Source organism: Girardinichthys multiradiatus, chromosome 10, assembly GCF_021462225.1.
Source record: "Girardinichthys multiradiatus isolate DD_20200921_A chromosome 10, DD_fGirMul_XY1, whole genome shotgun sequence".
Classification (NCBI taxonomy): domain Eukaryota; kingdom Metazoa; phylum Chordata; class Actinopteri; order Cyprinodontiformes; family Goodeidae; genus Girardinichthys; species Girardinichthys multiradiatus.
The window spans coordinates 18,937,363-18,961,086 of NC_061803.1; the positions used below are offsets into that span (position 1 = coordinate 18,937,363).

Here is a 23,724-nt window from a genome sequence, read left to right on the forward strand (position 1 = left end):
GTATCTTGAGTAAAAAAAAGAACTGATTACCGTAACTTGTCTTATTAAGAAGATCAATTGGGGAAAACTTGGCTCTTGATCCCCGTTGATTATGAAAAGCTCATGCTCACACTCTAATTGAATAAAATAATAGCCTCATAACTTAGTTACCCCTACCAACAGGACTGGAGCATAGCCTTGGCCTTTAATTAGAAGTCAAAACTTTTATGTGAACAGACAAATGACATGACCATATTTTACTTCTAATATGCTGCTTGATGTTATGTTAATGTTATTTGTTTTTTACTGGCGTAACACTCATAATACTGCATTGTATAAATTACTTCCCCAAGCAATTATCTCCCACTTAGCCTTTCCCCTACATTACAAAAACAATCAGGAAACCCTCATCCTTGTGGTATACATATCAAACAAAGTGGTAGAGATAAATGGTTACAAATAGAAAAATCAGATTAATTCGAGGTCTTGTTGAGATGCTTTACCCTTTACTTTTGAAAAATAAATGAGTATTTTAAAATTTAAACAAAAGTCCTCTACATGATAAGATTTGAAGGTGGTCCTTGAAACGGCCACTAAACTACCACTAAACTTTCTGCCATAACATTTCTCTGCATAACCTGTGGCTCTATTGTGTTGACAGAGTCAACTGGATGTGTCCCTACACCACCACCTTAAAATGCTCTCTTTGAAGACCAGTTTACACTAGAACTACTAAATCTAGCTTATAGTAGTATAGATCTTGGAGAAGATTAAAATAAACATCAGTACAGAAAATCCATAGATATACACATGCAGGAAGCTAACACTGAAACAAGAATTCGAATCTTAGAGGAGCTTGGCATGCAAGCACTGGCTGCAATATACCACATGTATCTCCATAACCCCACTACTGGCGACTGAAAGCCTTCCAACCAATGTGCTTCCTGACCATAAAAAAAAAGAAATAGAGACGAAGCTTGGCAGGTCATTCTGCTTATAGTCTCAGGTACATTTTTGAGTGAAGCACTAAATTAATGGGGATCAAGTTTAAACAAACACGACAATTTCCAGAATACACTCAAAATATAAAGTCTGAAAGCACTTTACAGCAGCTGCTACTTTCAGCTTTATTGTGGACATGAAAGAAACATTTAGGGCAACACACCCAGAGTTGTCCTGGCAGGAGGCCTGAAGCCTTCAAAGCATGGAGAATGGGATATAGTAGGGAAGCTGGTTTAAACCATTTCCTAGGATTAGCCCCTTTCTTAAATTCCATGTCATTACAGAGGTTTTGTCTAAGAAAAGGCTAAAATATTACTTAGTTTTTTTCTTTGCAACTAGAAGCGGAGCCCCAAGTGAAATGAGTTTCTGTTTCCTTACATGTGAATCCCAAACACAGCCGTAATAACAGCATCTTACCAAAGGAAGACCGCAGTACTCCAAGTCTAAGGTCAGTGTTATTTTTTCGGCTGGCCTAACAAAACAAATAAACCCATAAGGAGAAGAACTGATTGTGGATCGATGTGTAATTGTTTGTTATCTGTCTTGAACCCACAGAAAAAAATTTCAAACACCAACTGCTGTGTCACTACTGTGGCTTCGTGTTAAAAATGTATGCTTCCGGGCATTCTGGGGCTTGTTAGCTAAATGAAGAGAGGACGTAATATAGTTTCCTTGGAAGTGGCATTAACACTCTGCAGGGTTTTTCAGCTGGATATCAATTAGAGGCTCATTAGGCGCTTAGAGACGGCAGTCTCTCCGGCTTCCTGTTGCCTGCTGTGAAAGTGGCTGACCCTAACCTCGAGGAAAAGGCGGGTGCTCTCCTTCTTTTCTGCCCAGTAAGAAAAAGAGTTTTGGAACAAGTGTGGTAAATCATGCTTCTTTGGCAACTTAAATTTAAGAAAAATACCACACTTCAGAATTAATTAAATAAAACAAAAATCCACATGATCTGAAACTATGAACAAAAAAAAAAAATGACTTGACCAATTATATAAAGAATCAATGACATTAATCAGCAGCTAATTATGATTTTCAAAGAAGGTTTAAAAACTAAGTGGTGAAGACATGTTCACATGTTTAATATCAGTCGTGATAAAGATATTTATATCTAAAGGGTTAACGTATTAACAAACAGTAAAAACTGTTTGGTGTGAAACATTTCTTTACAAAACTACCACTAAAGATGAGGATAAAACCCATCAGTGTATGAAATATTAAAGTAAAAGACTGTTTTCATATACTAAAGATGCTTATCAAATGCATCAACTAACCAATTATTGTTTATTGCATTTATTACCAATTATTGGCATATGTCATCCGTCCACAGAACCTTTTTCCTAAAGTCTGATCATTGACTTTTTTTTCAAATGTGAGGTGCATTCATTTTGGTCTGCAATGGTTTTTATATTGGTTGCAACTACTGCACAGAGTCTCTTTATTGTTGTTTAATCATGAACACTGAACTTAAGCAAGTAAGGCCTGCAGTGGTTTAGATGTTGCTCTGGGTTATTTTATGACCTCCAGAATGGGTCATTCATGCACTCTTAAGAGTAATTTCGGTAGGACAGCCACTCCTGGGAAGGTTCACCACTGTTCTGTTTTCTCTATTGTGGATAATGGCTCTCACTGTGGTTTATCCTTAGAAATTGCTTTCTATCTTTTTCTTGATTAATATATGTCAATGACTTTACCTGTCATCTGTTCTTTCATTTGTTTTGGAATTTTTAGATCATTCATGTTCTATATAAGCAATTTTGATTCTGCAGGCATGTGGAAACAATGACCCCAGGGTGTGGCAAGTAAAACTGATTAATAATCTTATTGAGCTAATTGAAAATTCATTATTAACTGTAAATTTCAGTAATGATCATTGTTTGTCAAGCTTTCTGCCTTTCATTAAACATTTCTAAAGCATTACATGCTTTAGAAATGTTATGGAAGAGTCTTGAAAGGCTCATCACAAGCTGGAGACAAGTGTCAGCTTAACCACTTTAATTAGGGAGGTTTGCCCTCTGTATTAACTATTTGCGTCCACTGGGACAAAATAAGGGACCACCCAGACATTCAATGACCTGTGCCAGAAGGGGTAGCAACACTTGCCTCCCACAGAGCAACAAAGAGCTAATTGAACAACTGTTTGTGTCGAGACTCAACAGTCATTCAACCTGAGTTGAATGCTGCAAATATCTCCAGAGACTTAATCTAGCTTCTTGAGAGATGAAACAGCCCAATTCAGACCTCAATTATGGCGCTCTATTGTTGCTATATAGCTGCTGTCTGGTGCAGGCTAAATTAGCGGGTTCTCGTAATTCTTAGACTTTTAATTAGTTTAATTTAAAGTTTTCAGTGCTCGTTGTCAGACTATTAATCTACACATTGTGAAACGTAGAATTTGTGTCGTTTTTTTGTTACTTGTTCATGTTTGTTCTGCTTCTTTTGTTTAGTTAATCAGCAGAGAGCAGACACTGGTTGATGTGCAATAAATGTAATGCTTGATTTGAAAGGCAATTAAACCTTGTTCAATATTATGTTTTTAATTCAAATAGGTTATGTTGGTTTATAAATTAATCCTGAATTCGTAGGAAAATATGGAGACTTCCTAATTCTTCTTCTAGTGCGTAACAGAGATAGCTCCTTGGGAAAGATAAATTCATCAGTCTGATTTAGACAAGGTTTCAGGCCAACTTGTTTATGAACATAAATATATTTTAATGTAGCTTAACTTTAGTACAGTGACAACATCAATATACAGGCTGACATTTTGGTGGTTTGCTGGACTGGAGCAAGAAGGTGTATGTTACCAGAACCCCAAGGAGGAATGACATCAGCAATGACCTTGCTGCTTCCAAAGGATTTAGGAACAAATGTAGCAGCTAAGTGATGCCAATTGAATGCATTTGATTACCTGATCATATTCAGAAGTGAAGAGCTGCATAAAAACAGGAGTATTGAGTTTGCTCCTCTGGTGTACATAGGGGTGTGTTAACATAAAGTCATTAGATAAATCATGAGCAAAACCCTTAGAAAGAAAACCGTGCAGCCCATCAAAGCAGGAAGAGTTACAAGGTCATTTAAAAGCTATTTGGAGTCAATTTCTGGACATAAGATAGATTATTTTCAACTTAAAAACACTGAACGCAGCTGCTAGTTTTCTTTATTCTATCCACATAAAACTTTTATCAATGCATGTTAAGAACTTCATGATACAACACTATACATGGATGTAAAAAAAATGTTGTGTAAAGTAAAACATAGTTCTTAAAGTACAGGGTACTTTAAACTGTTTCACACGTTGGTCCACATCTGCTGCCACTCGTCGAGTTTCCTCCACAGTCAGTCTATTGTCTTCTCACTGCCTTAGATAAGTGTTTCTGCAGTTTGATGAGCTGTAATTTTAACTATATATGGGCACTCTCTCTTTGTCACATCTTCAGATGGTCACACCCAGTAGGTCACCCACAATGTTTGAATAATTGTTGCAGAAATATCCACTACTGCAATTTAGTTTATTATCATAACGGTTGGTGCATTCTTTCTGGTGTCACGAGATGGCATGTGGTCCACTCATGGGCCTCTGTAGGGCCATGGGCTGGGCGGGGGCCACAGGTTTGCTGTGATGTGGCAGGTTTTGGGGTTGTTGGCAGATAGAGGTTACGGTCTTTTGCAAGGTTTGTATCCCTGGGCTTTGCAGGGATTTCAGGGAAGCATACGGTCAGCAGTGGTGGTCGGCGCAGGTGGGTACTGATTTCAGGCATTAGTAAATACCACACTCCTGCAGTTTTCAACATATCTGCTGACTTTTGGGGGGGTTCTTTATGACCACCTCCACACTAGACAACTTCTGTCTCCACTTCTGTGCACACAACCATACAGGAACAAGACATGAACATACACTATGGATACATGGACACTTCACAATTGCATGCAAGCACAAAGAAGTTATGGATTATAATATAAAAATAACATTCATGTAAATTAGTTTACAGTAAGAATTTAGCATTTTCCTTCTGAATATAATTTTTTACTTTGTTAAAACTTCACACTTTTGCATAAAACACCTTAAAGTAATTTTATTTTTACGGCTTTAGTATATTGTGTTTTTACTAATGCAGACTCTATAGTTGAGAAGTTTGTTTTACTTTTTGTTTTTCTGCTGAGAATATGCTCAGCCAGCCTCTTGCTGCTTCTCTATATTTATGCCCCTTGCTGTGTTGTTTGGGGCAGAGGTGGAATGAAATATTTTTAGACAGACTCAGAGGGGACTTTGTGTTCTGACAGCTAACACAATGAACTCTCATGCCTGAACAAGGACATACTTTGGTGACTGTAGCCTGAAGCAGTAGACCACTCCTCTACTCTGAAAACAAGCCTCTATTGAAGGAACATGCCCTAGTAAAGCTCTGTTCCTGCTGGGTTTGCACTCTGTCGACAAGAGCATTTATCTATTCACAAAAATAACAACTGGATAATCCAAAACATGCTGCATTTACAAAGAGATACAGGAAAGCTGAATGTTAGACGAAGTGCTTTATGCTTACAATACATCAAGACTAACCAAGAAGTTCATTATGATACCCCCAGGGAAGTTTAAGTGTAGCAAAAGAAAAAGCCTGTGCAGCTGCAAGCATTGTATTCAGTATTCTGACATTTGGGTGAACTGAAAAAAAAGGATCTTTTTGATTTATATGCACTTTTCTCTTTGAAATATACATGTACACAATACATGTTTGGCCATAGAAAGTCATGTTGGCCCAGAGGAAAATACCAGAGACTGTTAAAAATAGTTATTAAAACAGGCTACATATAGCTTTAGAAAGCTACAGACAAACAGAAGGCAGAACAAGGACCACTTCCCTTCGCTTTGACTCATTCAGTCAGAATCTGTTGCTTGTGGGCAAAAGGTTAATTTATGTTCAGTGAAGCATGATTTGCACAAAATTTTCTATTTTACAAATTGTGTTAAAATGTAATGTGTATTAATACTTAATGCCTGTAAAAATAAAAACCATTGTTGGGGATCTATTTTACACCAGCCATTTTATTAGGTGCACCGTGCTTATACCAGGTTGGATCTCCTTTTACCTTCAGACTGCCTTAATTCTTAATATAGTAGACTAAACAAGGCGGCAGAAAGGTTTAGGGATTTTGGTCAATACTGATATCACAGCATCACACAGTGTGCAGATCTTTCTGCTGCACATCCTTTCTCCAGTTCCACCACATCTCAAAAAGGTGCTCGATGGACTAAGATCTGTTGACTGTGAAGGCCATTGGAGTACGGTGAACCCATTGTTGAGGAGATGATCTGAGTTTTGTGGTGTATTTTTCTGTTGGAAGTAGCCATCAGAAGATTGGTCTACTGTGGTCATAAAGGGATGGACATGGCAACAGCACCCATGTAGGCTGTAGTGCTTAAATGATGCTCAGTTGATACTAAAGGGCGCATAGTGTTCCAAAATATCCTTCACAACATTACACCACCACCAGTCTAAGATGTTGATATAAAGCAGGATGGATCCATATTTTCATGTTGCAGCTAAAAATAGTTTTTTTCCAGTCAATTGTTGTCCAACTTTGGTGACTTTGTGTAAACTGCAGCCTCAGTTTTGTGGACATAGCCGACAGAAGGGGGGCCCGGTTTGGTCCCCTGTTGTTGTTGCCCATCTACTCAAATGTTTGACATGTTGTGCATTCAGAAATAGTGTTTTGTGTAACTTAGTTGTAGTAAGTGGTTCTTTAAAGGTACTGCAGTTTTTCAATTATTTTAAACCAGTCTGCCCATTCTCCTGTCATCAACAGCAGATTTTGCATATCCACACAAATCACTTACTGGAGATATAAACCTGGGAGATGGCCGTGCAAGTAAATAAACTCAGCCAATGTTAGGGTATAGCATAGTTAGTGTTATGTCTTGAGGGAGAGTTTCAAGTTCTTATAATAAATTTAGGAATATTCTTCCCCCCCAAACAAGCACTGCATATAAAACCATCCACAAGTTCCAACGTTGACTTTGGTTTTTAAACTGATTTATATATGAACACAGTTTTTCTACAATAGGTCTAATTTGAATCTTTTTCCAACCCTAAAATTATGTCCTCAAGCTCTGAGACATGGATTTTATTTTACAGAAACGTATTTAAGAACTTCTCTATTGGAAAGGGCTTGAAGAAGAAGGGAAAGCTGTTTCACGGCGTAAACAATGCTACCTTTCATTAAATTATTTTCTTTTCCCTCCAACTCCCAGTTTTAGACACTGAAAGCATTTGTGGTAACAACAACAGATTTACTGTTTTACAGACAGACAAACGCCCAGAAGGCTATGATGAAGTTAACCTATCAATGACGCATCCCATTAGATATTTGAACTCATCTTATAGCGCTAAATGAGCACAGATGATACATTAACAGTAAGAGACCGAACTGCTGGGCCATTTAGAACCTCAGACCCGATCCCAGATCTCTAAACTTAGTGTTAATGTTCAAACATGACGTTTATCTATCACTGAGCATGGTTAACCATTCAGCTTTCAGGTTAGATATCAACCCCCCATTTATTTCCCCATAACAACACCAGATGCTAGTGAGTGGTCCAAGAAAGAAAATTGATGTAACTTTAAAGTGCACACAGAAGGACACAGAATAAGGAAACTTTGTGGCGGGTGTAAAACTAGACAAAGGTGTAGAGAGCAAAGGTCACTGACTGCTCACATCTACGCGGCAGAGCTGAGGCTGTGGTTGCCGTAGTTGTTGCTGCAGCCATGAGGCAAAGCTCGCAGACCTAATGAGCACCCTGCCAGTCATCTGCTGACTACAGCTGGAGCCGGTTCAAGCAAGCTGTCTAATAGGCTAACAGGGATCTTTGTTTCCCCGAGAGGAAGTTTGAGTGGCAGAGTGATCTGATACAGCCGTAGAGCAAATCTGTCTTATCCAAAAGCTTGCCACATTTAGGTATGTCTATTTAATCCAAGAGGTAGCAGACATGAAGAAATGCATATAACACTCCTGCTTGTTTGAGGAGAGTGATTAACTTGATTTCATTAAAGCTGCTATGCAGTAATAAGCTCAAAATGTTCAGAGTCAGCAGTAACTGCCAGTAAGATATATATTTGTGCACGCAGCGGAGGGAAGTGGCAGGAAAGATTTCTCACACATCCCAGGCTCGGTGACAGTGACTCAGGCTCCTGGTTTTAACACATGTTCAGGCTTTAAAAGCCATTTACAGATGGTTGTTTGAATGCACACAATGACAAATAAAACAAAAACACTGACCACAAAGATGTTTACCCTGAATTGCCCATGGTTAATGCTGCAAACAGAAAGTCAGTAAGAAGAAGAAAATATTGTCCAGTTAATATTATTCTTGGACTGTTTATTACAATTTGGCAGTATAGTGAAGTACCCTAGCTTTCTCACTCCCTTATCCACATACTTGCAGTGGCCATATATAGTATGCACACACACATTGCAGGACGTTCTCCAGGTCCACAAGCAGCAAAGCTGCCCCAGATCATCATAATCCCAGCACTTGATTTGACTGTCACTATCTGTATCAATGATGCATTTTTTCTGAAATGTTGTGTTAGTTACCTGATGCAACAGAATCATTTTGTCTCCCATAAACTATTTTGTCAAAAATAATCATTAACATGTTTTTTTGTTTTTGGCAAAGGTGATATGCGCTTTGTGTTCTTTTTGGTCAATTCATTGACTTTCCTATTTCTAAATCATGAACACTGACCTTGACTGAGGTCAGGTCTGCAGTGCTTAAATGTTGCTCTGGGTTCCTTTAGGATCTCCTTGATAAGTTGTCGATGTATCAAAAATAGGTAGGCCAGCCACTTCTGGAAAGTAATATGTGGATAGTTGGAGTCCTGGAGCCTTAGAAATAGCTTTGTAATCCTTTTGGGACTGATAAAAGACTTTGTTTCTCATTTTTCTTGAACTTTTCTAGATCAGGCCATGATCCGTTGCTTTTTCAGATCTGTTTCGCCTACTTTATTGCAGTCAGACAAATTCTTTTTAGCCAATTTTATAATTCTATAGGTCTAACAGTAGTCCAGTCTGAGTGTGGCCAATGAAATGGAATAGTTAAGTGTGACAAAAAAAGCAAAAGTAGAAGGATCCTAAGAAGGCAAAATCCCTTTTCACAGCATTGTAGGTACTATACATAGGTGATCATAGGTATACAGCTAAAGGTATACAAAGATGTACATTTTCACATAAACAGATGCTCAGCAAGAGTATCTGTTTAAATAAAACCAAAATAAAAACAATACAAATATAATTACATGAAAATTAAATAATAATATTAATAACAATATTTTAACAACTGAGTAACTTCTAAATAAAAATAACATCATATAGATCTTCTAAGATAGTGACATTATTCCAGCGAATACAAACAGGCCCGACACACCTGTGATTTGATGTTTTCACTGTTGGAGGAAATTTATACAAACTAAATTACACAAATTTGCCTACAGGGCATCATGATGCACACAGTGTTAAGATCATTTCTAGTGTTTTTAGAGAGCAGAGAGCATCATGAAGACCAAGGAACACACCAGGCAGGTCCGAGATACTGTTGTGGAGACGTTTAAAGCCGGATTTGGATACAAAAAGATTTCCCAAGCTTTAAACATCCCAAGGAGCACTGTGCAAGCAATCATATTGAAATGGAAGGAGTATCAGACCACTGCAAATCTACCAAGACCCAGAGGTCCCTCTAAACTTTCATCTCGAACAAGGAGAAGACTGATCAGAGATGCAGCCAAGAGGCCCATGATCACTCTGGATGAACTGCAGAGATCTACAGCTGAGGTGGGAGAGTCTGTCCATAGGACAACAATCAGTCGTACACTGCACAAATCTGGCCTTTATGGAAGAGTGGCAAGAAGAAAGCCATTTCTCAAATATATCCATAAAAAGTCCCGTTTAAAGTTTGCCACAAGCCACCTGGGAGACACACCAAACATGTGGAAGAAGGTGCTCTGGTCAGATGAAACCAAAATCAAACTGTTTGGCCACAATGCAAAACGATATGTTTGGCGTAAAAGCAACACAGCTCATCACCCTGAACACACCATCCCCACTGTCAAACATGGTGGTGGCAGCATCATGGTCTGGGCCTGCTTTTCGTCAGCAGGGACAGAGAAGATGGTCAAAATTGATGGGAAGATGGATGGGGCCAAATACAGGACCATTCTGGAAGAAAACCTGTTGGAGTCTGCAAGAGACCTGAGACTGGGACGGAGATTTATCTTCCAACAAGACAATGATCCAAAACATAAAGCCAAATCTACAATGGAATGGTTCACAAATAAATGTATCCAGGTGTTGGAATGGCCAAGTCAAAGTCCAGACCTGAATCCAATCGAGAATCTGTGGAAAGAGCTGAAGACTGCTGTTCATGAACACTCTCCATCCAACCTCACTGAGCTCCAGCTGTTTTGCAAGGAAGAATTTCAGTCTCTCGATGTGCAAAACTGATAGAGACAAACCCCAAGCAACTTGCAACTGTAATTGTAGCAAAGGGTGGTGCTACAAAGTATTAACGCAAGGGGGCCGAATAATATTGCACGCCCCACTTTTCAGTTTTTTATTTGTAAAACAAGTTTGGCACATCCAATAAATTTCATTCCACTTCACGATTGTGTCCCGCTTGTTGTTGATTCTTCACAAACAATTAGAATTTTATATCTTTATGTTTGAAGCCTGAAATGTGGCAAGAGATTGAAAAGTTTAAGGGGGCCGAATACTTTCGCAAGAGACTGTGCATTTAAAACCAGGAGCTTTTTGGGGATTTACTTTCATTTCTGCTCAGGTCTGTGATGACACATTTGAGATGCTGTATATGATGCACGACATACGAAAAGGGTTTCAAAATTTAAAGACTATTGATGGAAATGTTATCTTGGTTACCAATGAAACTGGAAATCATTTCATCCCAGTACGGTGTCAAGCTAAAAACAACACTGTGTGTTCTGGATTATTAGCTAAAATATTCAACTGTACTGATGCTATGCTATACTCATATTTATTGTTATGAAACAGTAACTAAGACAGCAGGTTATATTAACTTCTGTTGCGGCAGCCCAAAACACTAAAGGGGTTTGATCTGGTGATGTATTTTAGGCTGAGCTAGATTCTTGTTTAAGGTGTATATAAAACTAATTTGAAGAGAAACAAACAACAAGCAATACAAAACACAACACCTTACTTTAGAAGTCACAGACCTGTTACGCAGAGATATGTTTTGCAAAAAAAGCTTTAGCTGTAGTTTTGTTGAAGCGCTTTTTCTGTAAAACTTAAATAACAAATATCTGTATGATGTGGTTGTTTGTAAAAACCTCTCTCTCACAAAGTGGATTTGAGAAATCAAACTATAATCATTAGAAATCAATAAATATTGGTGACTCCCAGATAAAATCAAAATACCGATTAAAGACATATTCTTCTTCTCAGAGAATTAGGAAGGCCAAGATTTAACAATTCTGCTCTCCTGAAAGTCAGGTCACTACAACCAGAAAGAAGGAAGAAAATGCCTCCTCCTCCTCTTCACTCTTACATAATCACACTGCTACAATGAAAATGCCTGTGTCTCATTAAGAGAGAGAGAGCACACCCCATTATTTCTTCTAGATCAGGCAATTTGAGTGTTTGACTAGAGACAGGAATATCTTCATCCATGAATTTATCTACAAATTGGCATGACACCACTGAGTTTTATTCATTTAACTCAGTATCACAACTTTTCATTTTCTATCATATTAGTAAGAGTGGATTTACAGCATTCATTATATAGCATTCAGTGCTGCATAATTTTGAAAAGGAAGTAAAAAAGATACATGTTTTCTTAAATATGATTCTCATGCACATGTATAAGGCCCCCGATTGCACTGAAATCTCTAAATTAAACCCAGTGCAACCTACGGTCTTCTGATGTGACTTAATCAGTAACAAGAGTCCATCTGTATGTAATTTAATCTTAGTTGTTCTGTGAAGGCCTCAGAGGTTTGTGAGAGAACATAAGTAAACAAACAGCATCATGAAGACCGAGGAACACAACAGACAGGGAGAAAGATGAGGAGAGGTTTAAAGCAGGGTTGGTTGTAAAACAGTATCCCAGAGAAGCAGTCAACAGTGACTGGAGGAGAACCTCCGCTCAGGAGGGAGAATCTCTTTACAGGACAACTATTGGTCGTGTACTTCACAAATCTTGCCGTTATGAAAGAGTGGGAAGATAGAGTTAAAGAAGAAGAGAATTTGGTCAAAGGTTCTAAAATTGAAAACTCTTGCTTACATGCAAATGTATTGCCTAGGGGAAAACTAACACTGGGCCCATTATTAAAAATGGTGGTGGTATCATTGTCATGCTGTGGGGGTACTTTTGGTCAGCAATGACATAGAAGCTGGTGAGAGTTGATAAGAAGATGGATGGAGCTAAATACACGACAATCCTACAAAAAAATCGGTTATAGGCAGAAAATGATTTGAGACTGAAGCACAGGTTTACTTTCCAGCAGGACAACAAAAATTGTCCATTCAAAGTCAAGACAGAAATCAAATTGAAAAACTTGGCATGGCTTGAAAATTGATGTTCAGAGATGCTCTCTAATCTTACTGAGCTTGAGCTATGCTGCCAAGAAGAATGCACAAAGCTGGTAGAGAGAAGTTAAAGAGATATTCATTATTTGGAAAGGCAAGATATTTTTAGCATCAATATAAAATTTAGATATCTATTATAGTATTTAGATGCATGTTAAGAACAAACCAACAATCTGCAAAATTGACAAAGCTGTTCAGGATCACTGGCATTGCATGAATGCCCTCCTGACTGAGTTACTGACCAAGAGAAAAATAAATTATGACCACAATATCAATTATAATTCCCTTCACTTCGCAATTTTCCCAAACTGATGATTATGCTCCATTTGTATTGCTAGCACATGTGCACATACAGCCAAAAATTGTTTTTCCCAGTAAGCTCTTACTGGTTTCACTGACTGCATTTTAAAAAAGAAAGCACAAAAGGTGTCACTGCAAAGAAAATGAATTCAAAATTCCCAGTGGATGATATGTTTATTTTCACATTTTGGCAGCCAATAAGAGTCTGAGAGTAACATCCAGTGCTATCTGGCCTGCAGAGCTGCATTATCTTATTAAACTGAAAACATTTTAATCTCTGAAAGAACACTGAGACATTAAAATGTCTTTAAATTAACTCCAGCTACCACTGAGAGCACAATAAGACAATGAATTGAGTTTACACTTCTCAAAACTGGTTTGCAAAATTAATACCTAATGTTTGTTATTGTTGTATGAAGAAGTCTCATTTGACCTTTTTAAAAGCCTCAGCCTAACAGCTTTACTGCTGGTTTAATCAATGATGCTCTACATTTCCAAGGCTGACCAGGTTTGCTTGAAGATTTCAGCTGTCATTTTATGAAACAATCGATCAATGATGCAGAGAAAGAACTAGATTGGAATTATGCTCCACTGACTAAAATAGACTGGTAACTAATATTAAGATATACTAGGATTTTTAAAAGTTTGTTTCAAAATCCCTTAAATTTCCAGCATACTGTTCCTATGGGTGCATCATAAAAAACGTTTCAGAAGGTAACGAGGTGAGAAGGTGGTAAAGACATTAAGAAACAACAATTGTCTCAGTGCCAAACAGCAGAAGCCTGGCAGAAGCAACAATTTGAAAACAAGCTTGTTGTTGAGGTGGAAATAATACATATATATTTTTTTCCAGTAGATCGATAGACTACTCATTATCTGGAGTTTATGTTTGCATGCACCACACATTAACTTCCACTTACCTTAGGTTCATTGAGAATTTAAATATTAAAGTTATCTTAGTTTCAGGAGTCTCATTCAACTCTTTCTGACATTAACAGAGATGCATCGTAGAGCCGAACAATACATCACAAATATGTCTTCCTCGCAATAGTAGTGTGCACAATTTTAATATTGTGAAGGACTTTTGGTAGTGCAAAAAGTGTTGGCGAATATATTCATTTCCAGGTGTTATGAACTTGCATTTTACAAGCTAATTTAATATTTAGCCAGTTGGTCTCATGGCACCAAATGCAAATACCAGACCTAAATGACATTCCCAAAAATGTTAAAGGTCAAAGAGTGATGGAAACACAGATGAGAAAGAGAGGGAAGAGACAAATAAGCGTATATCACAACTAATATCGCCATTGCAATATTTACCACTATCGCAATCTCAAGATTTTCTAATATCGTGCAGCCCTATTCCACCACTCACAATGTTTTGGCCTTTTATGGGTATGAAAACTTTTGCAAGACAGTGTACTCCTGCTGTACTGTTTTGTTATGTTTGGACATCCAAGCAATTCTGTAATTGAGGCCTGAGTCTCAAAGCTTTGCAGCTTTCCACTGTGGTGGTGTCGTTACCAAAGCCAAGGGCAAGTCTCATCACTACGGTAACCCAACAGGCGTTTGCCACCAACAGATGTGAAATGAGCATAACCTCCTCGGAGTCAATAAAGGAGAAGCTTGTTGCTTTACTTCGTATAGACATGCAATTTTAGCACACTATATTACCTCTAAAATTTACAGCACCCTTCATGCAGGGGTGCTAAAGGTTCAAATGTCTCAAAAGCTTAAAAATAAGTAAGTCTTTTACTGCAGCAGCCTGATCTCACACTGATTAAAACAATTCTCTCCTAATCGCTTTAATTAAATTACAGGTACCACAATTATCTAAAAAAAGCTGTTCAAGGTGATCAGAGTGTGTAGGACATTTTAATTAATAATACATGACTTCCTTTTTACCAGGAGTATAAATGTGATACAAAGGCTTACATTTCTTAGCCTCACCTCAAAATGGGAAAGATAAGAAAACATGCGATTCAAGTTGGGCATATTTGTGTTGACCTTTATTCAAGAAATGGCTACAAGGAAATAACTACTTGCCTAAACTTGCCCATACTTTTAGTCAGAGTAATAATTAAAAAGATTAAAACAACTCAAACTGTGACAAAAAAGTCGGACGAGGACCAAAGTTAATCCTGCCAGCACCCATGGTGAGTGGTATGCCCCGGGAAATTTACACAGAAATGGTTCACAAGACACAAAACCAACCTTCTTCCTTGGCCATATCTGTTCCCAGATCCAAATGCTATTGGAACCCTGTGGGGATAGCTGAAGAGCAGAGAGCATAAGACCTACAGAGATTGTGCATAGAGAAGCGGTCAGATAGAAGTGCTGTACTACTCACAAAAAAAGGGCTAAAAAGTATTACCTCCAGGGTTACCAATAAGGTTGGGAACAGGAACTTTGTAACAATTTTTTTTTTCTTAAACAGATTTTTCCTTCCCAGAATAAATACATATAGATTGTTTATGAATTGTTTAACACATCCTTACGAGGAGTGCCACTGGGTTTGTAGGGCGATGCAGCTGTAATGGGATGTTGTACTTATAGGAGACCAGACTCTCTAAAACACATTTCTGCTTAGATAAACATCCCTCACATTGGAAAATAACTGTTACTAGGGGTGGAGGGTGGTTCCATGGTTATTGTTTGGTTAAGTTTCAGCTAAAAATACCATCAGTGCAAGTATGGGATGACTGCAGTATGGTTTTAAATATGAGGCAGATTCATGGACACTGGGGGGGGGGGGGGGGGTCACAATTAAAGAGCCTTAAAAACATCACAGCTCAGCAAAGGTTTAGTGTTTTGTTATTGTGGTGAAACACGGAAATAAGCAACAGTGACAAAATATCAATACAGCTTCAACTGAGTTAGAATATCACTGAAACGTTTATTTCAGAAACTATATTCAAAGAGTAAAACTCCTTTTCAAAAAGTGAAACTCATTATATAGAGTATAAATTATATACACGTAGTTATAAAGGTTTTGCTTCACAATCCTCTACAGGCTGTAGTTATGACTGTCTACTTTTCTTCTACCAGTTTTTCCTTCCTCTAAACTTTCCATTAATATGCCTAAACACAGTTTGAACAGCTAGCTTTTGTAACAATTTCTTTTTGAGGCTTACCACAATTAGGGATGGTGTCACTGCCTGTCTACTAGACAACTGTCAAATCAGAAGTGTTCCTCATGATTATGTGTCGGCCATAACATGACCATTACAAAACAGTCCGGTATTAAAAAATATATAATTTTTTGACAAACTGAATTTTGGATTTTAGTCAGCTATGGGCCTTAAGCATCAAAATTACCTAACATGCATTTTTTAATAACTCTGTGTAATGAAAGAATTTGACTTTTTGAATTAAATGACTCAAATAAATATTGTAATTTACTGAAATGTAGCTACAAGTATGCACATTTATTTTGATTGTATTGATCTGGGCTGTCTTTTCTTAATCATAGCTAAAAGAAATTGCTCCAAACAGCCTCATTTGACCTGCAATAACAGTGACACTGTGAGCTTAGAGAAGTCAGTTTTGATTTAAAGATGTGAGGAATGGTTTATTCATGTGTCACAGGGAAAGACTGAAGGCTGTGAGAAATCCATCAACTAATTTTCTGCACCAGAATCACTTTTTTGTTCAGACCTTTAGCCTGTCAATAAGCTGTGAAGGAAAAAAAGAAAAAAGAGAACTGCACTGGCTCAAACTGTGGAAAAACACGGATTCGTCACTACCCCCACTGAGAAGGGGGAGATAAGCACCACACAAGACAAAAAAAATTAGGCCTAAACGACAAAAAAGGGAGAACATGGTGATCTCACAATGGAAAACGTACACACAGTGAGCTCACAGATGTGTGTCAGGAGAGGGAAGCAAAACCAGCGCATGTCAGTTGTGTGATGAGAGAACGCTTTGAGGATGAGCGTCTTTCATCTTTGCAGAGCAGGGCTGACAACCAAGAACTTTAATAAAAAAGTACAAGAAGCAGCAGCCATCTCAAGCCTCATACAGAAACCATGAAAACTGAAGCACACCACATATTCTTATGATAAGTGCTTTGTTAAAAAGAGATATCAGCTGCTGAAAAGGCGTATCTTTGTATTTGTAACAGTGTTAAATAATTAAACATTTCATTATGTTTCAGCTAATACCCATTTCCTAGGTTTACTCCTATGCCTACCCTAATCATTATTCCAGGTAGTGGTTAACTTTCCAATTTATATTAAGTCTTGCAACAGAATCCCAGTTGGATTTAGGTCTGGACTTTGACTGGACCATTCTAACAGATGAATATGCTTTAATCTAAACCATTCCATGATAGCTCTGGGTGGTTAGGGTCAATATCCTACTGGAAGGTGAACCTCTGTCCCCGTCTCAAGTATTTTGCAGCCTCAAACAGATGTTCTTCCAGGATGTCCTGTATTTAACTTCTTCCTATCAGCTCTGACCAGCTTCCCTATCCATCCTAAAGAAAATCAGCTCCACATCATAGCTACCACCACCATGTTTTACTGTGGGGATTGTGTGTCCATAATGATGTCTGTCTAGCGTTAGTTTTCTACCACACATAGCATTCTGGATTTATAAAAAATGTACCTTTTTTGGCTCTTGATAGCTTCCCGGATTAATGTACTGTGAGATATTCATAATTTCAGGATACTGTTTGATAACTCATCCACAACTATCTCCCTGACCTGTCTGATGTGTCCCTTTGTCTTCATGACGCTGTTTGGATTTCCAAATAAGATAAACGCAATTGGTTGCACTGGGTTTTATTTAAGGGTAAAGAGCGAAGAGGATGAATACAAATACATGCCACACTTTACAGATTCTTATTTTCAGTACATTTAGAAAACTCTGCATTGTTTTCCATACACTTCATTTATGAGCTACTTTGCTGTATTTGATGATGATTCTATAAGATGGACCAAAACAAAGTTTGTGCTTGTAATGTCAGAAAATATGGAAAAGTTCAAGGGGTATAAAAATCAAGTATACTGACTGTAGCTAAACTTAAGGATGTTAATACTTAATATATTTGTCACTGGTGTAATACATCAGAATATCTAACAAACTAGACATTACACTGACGATGGATATCAAAACTGATAAATACTATGCCTAATTTTGTTTGGCATGTTGAAAAGAACTGACAATCGCATTAAACTAAATAGTCATTTTCAATAAATCTGAATATGCGCTCCTATGAGTCTTGTTTGTCTGATTAAATGTACCTTTTAAAACTAACCTTTAAGCGGGTATTAATCAGACTTTTCATCAAGCCCACATTTCTGTATTAAAATTTTATTTTTTTATTGGTCTCGTGTAATATTCAAATCTTAAGTGCCATGTTTTCATTAGCTGTAAGTGGAAAATCATCATAAATAACAGAAATAAATGCTGGCAAACATCATTCTGTGTGTAATTAATCTATATAACGTGTGACACTTAGTCATTTGAGTTATTGAAATAAAAGAACTTTTCAGTAATAATCCAATTTTTTTAATATGATTGTAGATTAGTATGCAGGAGAGGTTTTTGACTAAATATATTTTTGCTATTCTTTCAATTTTGACTAACAATAATTAAACATAGTAAATTGGATATTTTGTGATTAATGCATCATTAAAATATGTTAACTAAGAAAATGTTTACATATGTAACTGCAGTGCAACTCATAGCCCCTGGTTTCCAAGTGTTCCCCTTGCAAATCTCCATTTTAAGAGCTAAAGCGCCCTTCACCCTCCTCAACCACAGAAACAAATAAAGACACCCTACCCCTTAAAAATGTAGGGAGGACGGTGAAGAATAGGAGACTACTGGATTTAGCCTTAATGTCCAAATGTATTTACAGTTTCTTCTGAATTACTATCCAAATGGTGAACAAAGGAGAAATAAGTGTTTTCCCCTTCCAAACAACAGGCATTACACAAATTAAGCGCCTTTGCTGAAACATACTATTACCACATAAGTCTCTGTCAAAGAGGGACCAGATGTCAGATAATAGGCTGTGCACAGGGAGGTAGATGCTGGCCCGGAGCGAGTGAACAAGTAGGAACAGCTTCTTCCATATAGACCTCTTCATTTTATGGACAGTTTGTTGTCTGGGTGGGCAGCCCCTCTTACACAGAAACTGCAAAAAATAGGTTAGAAGAACGCAAATCTAGATTTATAGCCTGAACCCCAAATAAATTCAGCATTGATCTGCAGGCTGTCTGGGAGGTTAAAAGTGGAAATAAAGGTATTTTGATCATAAAGAAAATCACCACGGTGTGTTGCATAGTTTGACAGTAAATGCATCACATATGTTGCTGTTAACCCATATGAAGAAAACGCGTCTCGTTGTCTTCAAAGGACCAGCTCAGTCTATCTCATTAAAACACTAATGGGGGTTGTTTATTGGCTCAGCTTGGTGTGCTGGGTTGTGACTATGAGCAGGGGCCAGATATTAGCAGCATACATTATAAGTGGTTTGATGTAATAATAATAAATGTATAAACTTTCTGCTTAAAGAACAGTAATTCTGGAAACAAACGAGCTGAAACGAAGCAGAATAAAACAGAGAGTTTACCTTCTCTAGACTTAAAGCTGCGTTTTTCTGTCCAGCTCTCGCATTACATTCACGGCTCCCGTGTTGTTGCTGCTGCTGCTGCAGCGCTCCGAGCGGTTCCTCTGTCCGTGTCCAATCGCTCCGAAACAGCCAGGCGACTGACTCTGTGAATAACTGCACCGATCAAAGCGACCACATCCAGCCCCGGTCACAGGAGCGATCCCCCGCCTTGTTCTCCTGGGTGTAAGACGGGGCGAAAAGTCGCTCTGCAGCGGGTAGCTTCGTCCGGGACTCACGGCTGCTTCTCGCCCAACGTATGTGCCAAGTGTGGAGGCCATTCACTACTAAAACCACGCGTGTGTTTTGAGGCCAGCCAGCAAGCGGCAGATCGGTACCCACTGCCACGCAGCGCCGCAACATGGAGAGCTGCCTCCCCTACCACTGAAATACTGATGTGTTGTCCGATGCCGAGCCGGCTCAACGGGCCGGTTCTTTAATGTAAACAATGAGAACCGATTCTTTTAACACAGACGGAACATATGCAACAAATGCATCCCCATGGATAATCCAAGTATAATCAAAATGATATATTTCACGCGTTTAATTTCTGTGAATTTTGATGACCATGGTTTACAGCTAATAAAAACGCGAAATTCCACTTCTCAGAATATCACATGACGTCAATACGAAATGATTTCTAACAGAAATGTTATGGCCTGCACTTTCATGGGCTAGTCTGCAGATCTAACAGTTGTTCAGTAGACAGTTATTGAGAGGCCGTGAAACATTTTGCAATGTTTAATACCTGTGGGGTTTTATTCAACAGTGCATATGGTTGTAAAAATAAACATGTTTTTAAACACCACTTTGCTTCTCTTCAGACTGAGACTGTAGCTCAATGAGTAGAGTAGTTTGATTCCAGTTTTCTCCTGCCACATGTCGATGCCTTGAGACGCTGTCCATGAGGACGGAAACCAAAGGTCACACTCCTTGTTCTACACCACTACTAAAGTAGAAATATTATTATTATTATTTTATTTATTTATAAAGCGCTTGACAAACCAAAAGGCAAACAAGGTGCTGTATAGGTGAATAAAAAAAAATCAAATACAAGATAAAAGTAACAAGATAATCAAAGCAGTAAGCAATAAAATACAAGGTTGACAATATAAGCAATAAAATTAGCAGAAAACAGCATAGAAATGTCAACAGAAGTGTCTTACATAAGTTAAGGGGAAAAGTGACTGGACTGTTCTCCTGTGAAGTAATTTTGCATGTCATTTGAAAATCAAAGTTCCAGAGACTGGAGGAAGACTCGAGACCAACAGAATCCAAGAAGCTAGAGGTTTGACTCTTACACTGTCAGTGATGATTTCAGAGCAATATCATCTGCTGGTTATGGTCCACTGAGTTGTATCAAGTCTATAGCGATAGCTAGATAGATAGATAGATAGATAGATAGATAGATAGATAGATAGATAGATAGATAGATAGATAGATAGATAGATAGATAGATAGATAGATAGATAGATAGATAGATAGATAGATAGATAGATAGATAGATAGATAGATAGATAGATAGATAGATAGATAGATAGATAGATAGATAGATAGATAGATAGATAGATAGATAGATAGATAGATAGATAGATAGATAGATAGATAGATAGATAGATAGATAGATAGATAGATAGATAGATAGATAGATAGATAGATAGATAGATAGATAGATAGATAGATAGATAGATAGATAGATAGATAGATAGATAGATGCATATGTATGTTGTGTCTGAATTTGTGCAGACACAGCGGAGCAAACATTCAATGGGGGGTAAAAGGGAGGCACATTTAATGAATTATTTATGATGAAAGCAGGCACTAATACCCCAATCATTCATAATTATTCTGTAGAAACAAGGTCTATGTCAATCAAAACTCAGTTTGTCTCCCTGAACATTGCAGTATCTGACATTTGAAATGATAAATGGGGAAGACGACAGTGAGTGTCAGAGCTTATCCTGGCCTCCTTGTCCAATAAATCAAAGGAAATTACGAGCCTATTTGCTAGAATAAGAATAAAACATGTTGTGAAGGCTGAATGCATCATAATTAAATTATCAAGCACCCTGTTGGCTGAACTGTCAATTCAAAGACAGAAATTACCCATCTATATGCTGTGGGAATTGGCTAAAGTTAAGGTTTAATTTTAATTACTTATTTAGTTACAAGCACATTAGTGTTGATTCTTGCTTATTATAAATGCTTGCTGGCTTTTTAAGCATCAGATGCAATTTACTTATTCTCACCCTCAAACCATAACCAGATTCAGATATGGTATCATAAGATAATCTGTCTGCAACCTGTTTTTACTTTGTTGCATACATGCCATGACATAAAGTCATACTTCCGAGTAATTCCACACTTCCAATAAATAAAGTCCAGAACAAACTATACATATTAAGTAGGAATAATTTATTATTTTAAACATTCTGGTGGTTTGATTTTCACTCTGATATGTTTGGAAAAGATTGATCTATAAAACTTCAAGATGATTTAGAGTCTTATAAGAATCAATTACATTGCCACAGTCATTTCTTGAAGAAATAAAAATACACTGCTCAAAAAATAAAGGGAACACTCAAATAACACATCCTAGATCTGAATGAACGAAATATTCTCATTGAATACTTTGTTCTGTACAAAGTTGAATGTGCTGACAACAAAATCGCACAAAAATCATCAATGGAAATCAAATTTATTAACCAATGGAGGCCTGGATTTGGAGTCACACAAAAAATTAAAGTGGAAAAACACACTACAGGCTGATCCAACTTTGATGTAATGTCCTTAAAACAAGTCAAAATGAGGCTCAGTATTGTGTGTGGCCTCCACGTGTCTGTATGACCTCCCTACAACGCCTGGACATGCTCCTGATGAGACGAATGGTCTCCTGAGGGATCTCCTCCCAGACCTGGACTAAACCATCTACCAACTCCAGGACAGTCTGTGGTGCAACGTGATGTTGGTGGACGGAGCGAGACATGATGTCCCAGATGTGCTCAATCGTATTCAGGTCTGGGGAACAGTCGGGCCAGTCCATAGCTTCAATGTCTTCATCTCGCAGGAACTGCTGATACACTCCAGCCACATGAGGTCTAGCATTGTCCTGCATTAGGAGGAACCCAGGACCAACCACACCAGCATATGGTCTCACAAGGGGTCTGAGGATCTCATCTCGGTACCTAACAGCAGTCAGACTACCTCTGGCGAGCACATGGAGGGCTGTGCGGCTCTCCAAAGAATGCCACCCCACACCATTACTGACCCACTGCCAAACCGGTCATGCTGAAGGATGTTGCAGACAGCAGATCGCTCTCCATGGTGTCTCCAGACTCTGTCACGTCTGTCACATGTGCTCAGTGTGAACCTGCTTTCATCTGTGAAGAGCACAGGGAGCCAGTGGCGAATTTACCAATCCTGGTGTTCTCTGGCAAATGCCAAGCATCCTGTACGGTGTTGGGCTGTGAGCACAACCCCCATTTGTGGACGTCGGGCCCTCATACCATCCTCATGGAGTCGGTTTCTAACCATTTGTGCAGACACATGCACATTTGTGGCCTGCTGGAGGTCATTTTGCAGGGCTCTGGCAGTGCTCCTCCTGTTCCTTCTTGCACAAAGGTGGAGGTAGCGGTCCTACTGCTGGGTTGTTGCCCTCCTATGGCCTCCTCCACGTCTCCTGGTGTACTGGCCTGTCTCCTGGTAGCGCCTCCAGGCTCTGGACACTACGCTGACAGACACAGCAAACCTTCTTGCCACAGTTCGCATTGATGTGCCATCCTGGATGAGCTGCACTACCTGAGCCACTTGTGTGGATTGTAGAGTCCGTCTCATGCTACCATGAGTGTGAAAGCACCACCAACATTCAAAAGTGACCAAAACATCAGCCAGAAAGCATAGGTACTGAGACGTGGTCTGTGGTCCCAACCTGCAAAACCACTCCTTTATTGAGTGTGTCTTGATAATCGCCAAAGATTTCCTCCTGTTGTCTATTCCATTTGAACAACATCATGTGAAATTGATTGTCAATCAGTGTTGCTTCCTAAGTGGACAGTTTTATTTCACAGAAGTCTGATTTACTGGGAGTTATATTGTGTTGTTTAAGTGTTCCCTTTATTTTTTTGAGCAGTGTATATTATATTCTCTGGGGAACAAGCATCAGTTCTTTAGTATTTGTTAGCATTGCCTTTATTTGATTGACTTTGGTCAAATGTCAT

At 38.4% G+C, this 23,724-nt stretch overlaps 1 protein-coding gene across 6 annotated transcripts in view; it reads right to left on the minus strand.

Annotated features, from left to right (window-relative positions):
* tanc2b (tetratricopeptide repeat, ankyrin repeat and coiled-coil containing 2b) overlaps positions 1 to 20,201 on the minus strand; it is a 223,682-nt gene extending 203,481 nt beyond the window's left edge. For 3 of the 6 annotated variants that reach the window (XM_047377855.1, XM_047377857.1, XM_047377853.1), the window contains exon 1: positions 19,472 to 20,201. The gene's annotated coding sequence lies outside the window, so the exon portion shown is untranslated. The remainder of the gene's footprint in view (positions 1 to 19,471) is intronic. The other 3 variants (XM_047377859.1, XM_047377856.1, XM_047377858.1) reach the window with 3 other exon arrangements.
* Positions 20,202 to 23,724: the final 3,523 nt, after the last annotated feature.